Raw genomic sequence first — 7,756 nt, forward strand, 5'->3', positions numbered from 1 at the left:
GCATCTAAAAAGTGGCTGGGAGACCCCCAGGGGTCTTGGACCTGGTCCATCCCATGGAGAAGGGATTTCTGCGTGTGGGCTGTGGCCCATGGACACCCAGGAGAGCCACAGGCAAGACATTCTGCCTCAGCGTCCAGTCTCTGCCAGAATCCTGGCCAATTCTTACCTCCAAAGCAGACCTTGAAGCGGCTCCCTTTTCCTGGGTCCCCACAGGGGCCGGCTTCACAGGCGTTCAGCCCCTGCACTTGATTGAATGCTCTGCTGTCACCATCGTGAAATTCATAATAGTTTTTCGACAAGGGGCCGCATGTTTTCATTTTGCACTGTGGTCCAGGTCCCACTCCTCCTCCTCCACTGCCGTCTAGAACCACCCAGCCTTCTCCCTGACAACCCCCAGCCCCAGCTACCTAACCTTCCTTACTGTTTTTAGAATCTAGGCTCCTCCCAACTTAAGCCAGGTCTCTGGGAGCCAGTGCTTAAAGCCCTACCAGTACTTCCCTCAATTGAAAGCCAAACCCCCTCACCTGGGGACAACATTTACCCCCAGGGCCGAGGACCCAGCTCCACAGATTTTACCAGCCCTCTTAGCTCAACGTCTTTCAGCCCCACCTCATTGGATGTACTCCCATCCTCAGCCTTGGGCTCTGGATTTTATAAAATCCCTCTTGCCACCCTCTGCTCTTTGGGGTGAGTAATTTCCCAAAGACCAAACCATACAACGTTATAACCATGGAAAAAGACATCCTGAACCCGGAGATAAGTAGTGTTTTTGTTTTTTAATATTTGCTTCTCTTTCCAATAAAGTATTTAAAAAAAATTTTTTTTTTACAGTTTCTCTCTCTTTTTTTTTTTTGGCCTCACCATGTGGCATGCGGGATCTTCGTTCCCTGACCAGGGATCGAACCTGTGCACCCTGCAGTGAAAGCACAGAGTCTTAAACACTGAACTGCCAGGGAAGTCCCTGGAGATAAATTTTTTTCAAAGATTTTTCTTTTTCACTCTAAAAGTAATATATAAAAAATAAAGGCGGGAACTTGGAAATGCCAGAAAAAATTCAGGAAAAGAACATGAATGTCATCTATCATATTACTATCCAAAAATAACCAATGTTAATACTGTATTTATTATCTTTTTTTATTGTTTATTTTTTACAAAGAGCAGAATCATTTTATATAGTTGGGATCACCCTGAATATATATCATTTGGTAAGAAGATGTCAGCCTTTTTATGTAGGGATGCTAAAAAATGGTTCACCCAAATAAAATCGGGCTATGGATATAGAACTAGCAGCTTGATAAAGAACAAAAATCCTGATTCTTGTCTTTTGAGGATAATTATGAATTCATGGCATTCAGACTTGAGTAGTTTCATGAATTGGTCATTAACTAATCATTATTGACATGGGATACCTTTAAGTGGGCTCCGGTGTACCTTCAACACACCCAGAACTTAGAGAGGCATCCCTTCTTTCTGGCAACAAGATATACTAGGCCCATACTGCACCTTCCCTGCCCTGAAACATAAAACCAGCTGTTCTCCAAAGAGCCCTTATTCCTTGGAGTGGGGAAAAGTACCGATGACTGCATTTTGGATATTGGGACCCCTCTCTAATTACTGCACACAAATTTGTGGTGGAAAACTGATTAAAAACTACTTCAGTGGTCAGGTAGAAATAATAAATTTCAAAGATTGGAAGATCGTGTTGCTCTAATTTAGTTCTAACAATGCTGCAGAACACCTGTCCTCAGCAACTTCGGCCTGCCTGCGGGCCAGACCCTGCCCACCACCTGTGGTTGTAAATAAAGCTTTATTGGTACACAGCCACGCCCACTCATTTACACATTATGTACAGCTGCTTCCCGGCTTACAGGGATTTGAGTAGTTGCCACAGAGACATTATGGCCAGCAAAGCCGAAAATATTTACTCTCTGGCCCTTTACAGAAAACATTTGCAGATTCCTGCTCTATAAATGCCTCACCCAAATTATAATTTTACTCTTTTATCGTTTTGTGAACCATGTTAGTCTCCGAAGATCCTATTATAACTAGTGTAATTTCTTGTTTTATCTGGCAATATAAAATATAAATCCAGGCCATGACAGTAAGGTGAACAATATCTAAAATAACTGCAGGTTGGAAATTAAGATCTAAGATCACAGAAGCTATCAGTTTGAGTGTGAATGACTCACTCACTGATTGGTTAAGGGACCAGGCATATGACCAGTCCTGGCCAATGAGATGAGAGGAAAAGCCTGCAGGGGTGGGGATGCCCCTAGCAGCCCGAGCCTGGAGGCTGCCCTAGCTTGCAGCTATTTGTTCTGTAAACTAATAAATGTCTTTATGGAGTTCAGCAAGCAGAGTTGTGTTCTGTGTTACTCATGGCTACAGGCGTGTAACTGGTGCAACTGGCCCTGGTGGCCACCTCTGAACACCTCCCGCTAATGACAGACAGGGAAGTGACTTTGTTCTTGCATCTGTTTTGATAATCCCTGACACTGTGTGGTTATTTACAGCTATCCTACAGTATCCTGGGGAGACTGGTTCCAGGACTGTTGCACATACTAAAATCCGAGGATGCTTAAGTCCCTCATATAAAATCGCATAGTATTTGCATACAACCTATGCAAAAATGATACATATATTATTTCTAGATTATGTATAATACCTGATACAGTGTTTTGTTTTGTTTTGTTTTGTTTTGTATCTCAGTTCCCCGACCAGGGATTCAACCTGAGCCATGGCAAACATGTTGTAGATCTTAATAGAAGTTCAAGTTGCACAGATGTGTGCATCTGTCAAAACTCAGCAAAAGCATACTTAAGACTTATGCAAGTCATTGTCAATTTTACTTCAAAAGAAAAAATATAAACAAATATTGGACTCTTGTTAGTCATATGCTAATGATATGCACACCAAACTGTTCAGGGAGCAGTGGGCTGATGTCTGCAACTGTGAAATGCATCAAAAATGAGATGAAGTAAAAAACCAAAAAGACAACAACAAAAAAAAACGAGATGAAGTGATGCATGGACAAAGGGATGGGGAGATGACAGATTTAATAAAATGGGAATGGTAGAAGTGATGTGTTAGGAATGTGGATGTTCACTGTAAACTTATTTAAACTTTGATACACATTTGAAATTTTTCACAATCAAATGTTGTTGGGAAAAAACTCGAATTTTGTTTTTTTTCCATTTGGCGGGTTAGGGGGCATTTCCTCTGTTGATCTCACCTGGGCTGATTTATGAGACCACAGACACCTGGAGGGTTCAGTCTGCTGCAAGGTCCAAGATGGCTCCATTGGCATATTGGGCAATTGGTGCTGGTTGTTGGCTGGGAGGCCTCAGTTCTGCATGGAGTCTCCCAGTCTCCAAAAAGCTACACTGGCTTCCTTACATCATGGTGGTCGAACTTCCACACCTCACTTCTGCCGAATTCTATAGGTCAAAGCAAGTCACATGGCCATGTGTCGATTTAAATGGGTGGAGAAACTGATTCCCCCTCTGGCTAGGAGTTCCATTGCAAAGGGGCATGCATATTGGGATGGGGGGAATTTGTGGTCATTGTACAATACACCCAAGTCCTTTGGTCTAGTTGTTTAAGTTCATGTTTAGTCAGAAGGTGTTCTATCGGGACTTCCCTGGCAGTCCAGTGGTTAAGACTCCATACTTCCAATGCAGGAGGAGCAGGTTCGATCCCTGGTTGGGGAACTAAGATTCTACATGCCACGAGGCACAGCCAAAAAAAAAAAGGTATCCTGACTCCTGACACTTCTTACTTGGTAGCTTACAGCCATCAGGTCTTCCTTGATAACGGCATTTAGCTATTGGAGGGTCAGGGAGGTCAGCTCTAAGCAGTTTGCTTTATGAGACAGAAGGAAAACAACATAAGCCATTCAATGTCTGAAGGCTTCATGAAGAGACCCTACAACCACCCACCTGCAATGCAATGAAAATTGTACATGGGTAATTTTTTTTTTTTTTTTTTTTTTTGGCTGCACCATGCAGCTTGCAGGAACTTCCCCAACCAGGGATCAAACCCGCACCCCCTGCAGTGGAAGCACCGAGTCCTAACCACTGCACCACCAGGGAAGTCCCTGTACATGGGTAAGTTAAGATTCAAATGCACACTGCCTGCTCTGGCCCCACCTGACAGCATCACACTCATTCTGAAGTTGGAGGGCTTCTGGGCTTGAAGGCTGGTGAAGCAGATGAAATCTCCAAGAGTTTTCAGCTCTTCATGAAATTATTGATTCAGGCAAAGATTACCAAGGGTGTTGAGACCCTTAGGTTCTTTTTTTTTTTTAGCAGTGCTACATGGCTTGCAGGATTTTAGTTCCCCAACCAGGGATCGAACCTGGGCCCCCTGAAGTGGAAGCACAGAGTCCTAACAACTGGACCGCCAGGCAAGTCCCCCTTTGGTTCACTGTTGATGGAGAACTAAGCCATTCTATATGCGGGATTCTCATCACACACAATACTGTTTCAGATAGCTATTGAGACTTCTCAAACAGTTATACAGTAGTCAGTAAGAAAGGGGCTGAAGGATTGACAAATGGATAGATTAGGAGCCCAAGACAGACCGTATCCACATCCAGAGGGTTGATTTATGATAGAGGTGGTAATGCAGAGCAGTGCAGAAAGGACAATCTCTTCAATAAATGATGCTGCGACAACTGGGTATCACTATGGAAAATACACAAAACGTGACCCCTACCTCACACCAAACACAAAGCCAATTTGGGGACGACTGCAGACCTAATGTGAAAGATGAAACAATAACATTTTAGAAGGTGATACAAAATAATACTTTTATAACCTTGTGGTAAGGATTTTTTTTTTTTTTGGCCTTGCTGCAAGCCTTGTGGTACCTTTAGTTCCCTGACCAGGGATTGGACCCTGGCCCTCGGCAGTGAGAGCGCCGAGTCCTAAGCACTGGACTGCCAGGGAATTCCCAAGGATTGATTTCTGAAACAGGTCACATAACAATAAAGGAGGGGCTTCCCTGGTGGCGCAGTGGTTGAGAGTCTGCCTGCCAATGCAGGGGACACGGGTTCGAGCCCTGGTCTGGGAAGATCCCACATGCCACAGAGCGGCTAGGCCCGTGAGCCACGACTACTGAGCCCGCGCGTCTGGAGCCTGTGCTCCGCAACGAGAGAGGCCGCGACAGTGAGAGGCCCGCGCACCGCAATGAAGAGTGGACCCCGCTCGCTGGAACTGGAGAAAGCCCTCGCACAGAAACGAAGACCCAACACACCCAAAAATAAATAAATTAATTAATTAAAAGGAAAGGAGGGGGGAAATTGATTTAAAAAAAAACAACAACAACAATAAAGGAAAAGAATGAAACATTGGGTTATATTAATATTAAGAACTGTTCAGGGACTTCCCTGGTGGTCCAGTGGTTATGAGGCCAGAAATAGATGGGCCCCAGTGTGAGCATCTGGAGTTTCTCCCCTGTGGACAGAGAGGAGGCTGGGCCCTGCCCAGATAAGAGATAAAAGAGCACAAATTCCTCATTCTCGAGGTCAAGGAGACCTTCCCGACTACACATGCGCAGAAAGGCTCCTTGGAGGTCAAAAGAGAGGGGGTGTCACCCCATAGTAAGTGACGTCAACTACCCATAGGCCTCTTCACTAGAATCCATCTTGGCTGAGAGATGCACAGGCCCACAGGGAAGGACCCTGAGGGATACCAAATACGGACTCAGAACCAGGCAAAGCAAGATGATTGGCCAAAGGAAACCCGGAAGAAATGCCCCATATAAGTGATTCAAACCACCATGAGGGCGCAACTCTCTCTCTGAGCCCACCTGTGTGTCTATCCACACGTACTCTTTTTCCTCCTAATAAACACTTCACTTGTTTCACTACTTTCCATGTCTTTGTGGGAATTAATTTCTGTAAAGCCAAAGGGCCAGGGCCTTGTCACTGGTCCCTGGTGGGCTAGTGGCTAGGATTCAGCGGTCTCACTGCTGCGACCTGACTTCAGTTTGTGGCTGGGAACTGAAATCCTGCTTCAAGCCACTGCGGGCCGAGGCCACCTGAGATCAGTTAGGGCTCTGTGCTTCCAATGCAGGGGCCGCAGTGTGTGGGGAGAAAAACAAAAAAACAAAAAAAAACTATTCAGAAGACACCCTAGGAATCATTGAGAGAAAATCAGGCAGCCAAGTTGAAAACTGGACTATACCTAACTAAATGATTCACAGAAGGGGAAATCCAAATGGCCAATGAATCATGAAAAGATGTTCAACCTTATTAGTAAATAGAGGAATGGAAATTAAAACTGCAATAAGGGAATTCCCTGGCAGTCCAGTGGTCAGGACTCTGCACTTCCACTGCAGGGGGGCATGGGTTTGATCACTGGTGCGGGAACTAAGCCCCCCCACAAGCCGTGTGGCATGGCCATAAATAAGTAAATAAATAAACATAAAAAACAAAACTACAATGAGATAACACTACAGACCCAACAGGTTGGGAAATAAAAATTCAGGTGTACTGATAAGTTTTGGCAAAGATGCAAGGCAATGGGAGCTATTGCATCCTCGTGGTGGGTGGCAATATAAATCAGTACAACAACTTTGGGAAAGAGTTTACCATTATCCATGAGTCTGAAGATTCACAAACAGTACACCTTGGCAATACCACTCCTAGGTATATACTCTAGTGAAACACACAGACGTATATAGCCAGACATATCCATAGCCACAATTTTGGGGGGGGGGGTAAAAGCCCAAGTCTGAAAATAACTCAAGTCAGATAGTAAATAATTTGATGGTATATTCACACAATGGAATACATATAGTCATGAAAGTGAATGCACTCAGCTACATGGAATAACCTGGATGAATATTAATTGAAAGAAACCAGACAGAAAAGAATACATGCAATACACTTTCCCTTACGTAAAGTTTTAAAAGAGGCAAAACTAAATTTATTTGGGCTGCACACTCATGTGGTCAAACCATAAACAAAGCGAGAAAGTAATAATCATAAAATTCAAGTTACTGGCTACACTGGGGGAAGGGAGGACAGGGTCCAGATGACCCCTGTGGTTGCAAGGGGGGTGGGATGGGGAGGACTCCTAAAGTGCTGGCCGTGATCATGTGTTGGCTTTATAATAACTTGTTAAATTATCCATTGGCATTGCACGCACTTTTCTGAAAATGCATTACAACTCACAATAAAAAGGTTTGCACACATGATGTTTTAAAAGACATCAGTAAGTTAGAGTATAACAAATTTTGGTATAAAGCCATAGTCATATTTTATTTTCCATTCTCTGGAATAGTAGTTCACCAACTGGTAGGGTTTTTATTAAAGCAAAGGTAGATAATTCAGAAAGCTTTAGCCATTTCAACATCAATGCAAAAATGCAAATCTTTGCAGGAAGTAAAATAGGTGATGGGTGATCCCCAAGGTTCCATCTTTTTTTTTTTTTAATAAATTTATTTATTTTTGGCTGCCTTGGGTCTTCGTTGCTGCACGCGGGCTTTCTCTAGTTGTGGCGAGTGGGGGCTACTCTGTTGCGGTGCACGGGCTTCTCATTGTGGTGGCTTCTCTTGTTGCGGAGCACAGGCTCTAGGCATGCGGGCTTCAGTAGTTGTGGCTCATGGGCTCTAGAGCACAGGCTCAGTAGCGCAGGGAAGCCCCCCAAAGTTCCATCTTGTTGTAACTGCCCTGTTGCTGCAAAGATGAATCAAAACTTAAAATCCTGGACTTCCCTGGTGGCACAGTGGTTAAGAATCCGCCTGCCAA

The sequence above is a fragment of the Balaenoptera acutorostrata genome, chromosome 2 (assembly GCF_949987535.1).
Source record: "Balaenoptera acutorostrata chromosome 2, mBalAcu1.1, whole genome shotgun sequence".
In the NCBI taxonomy this organism is placed as follows: Eukaryota; Metazoa; Chordata; class Mammalia; order Artiodactyla; family Balaenopteridae; genus Balaenoptera; species Balaenoptera acutorostrata.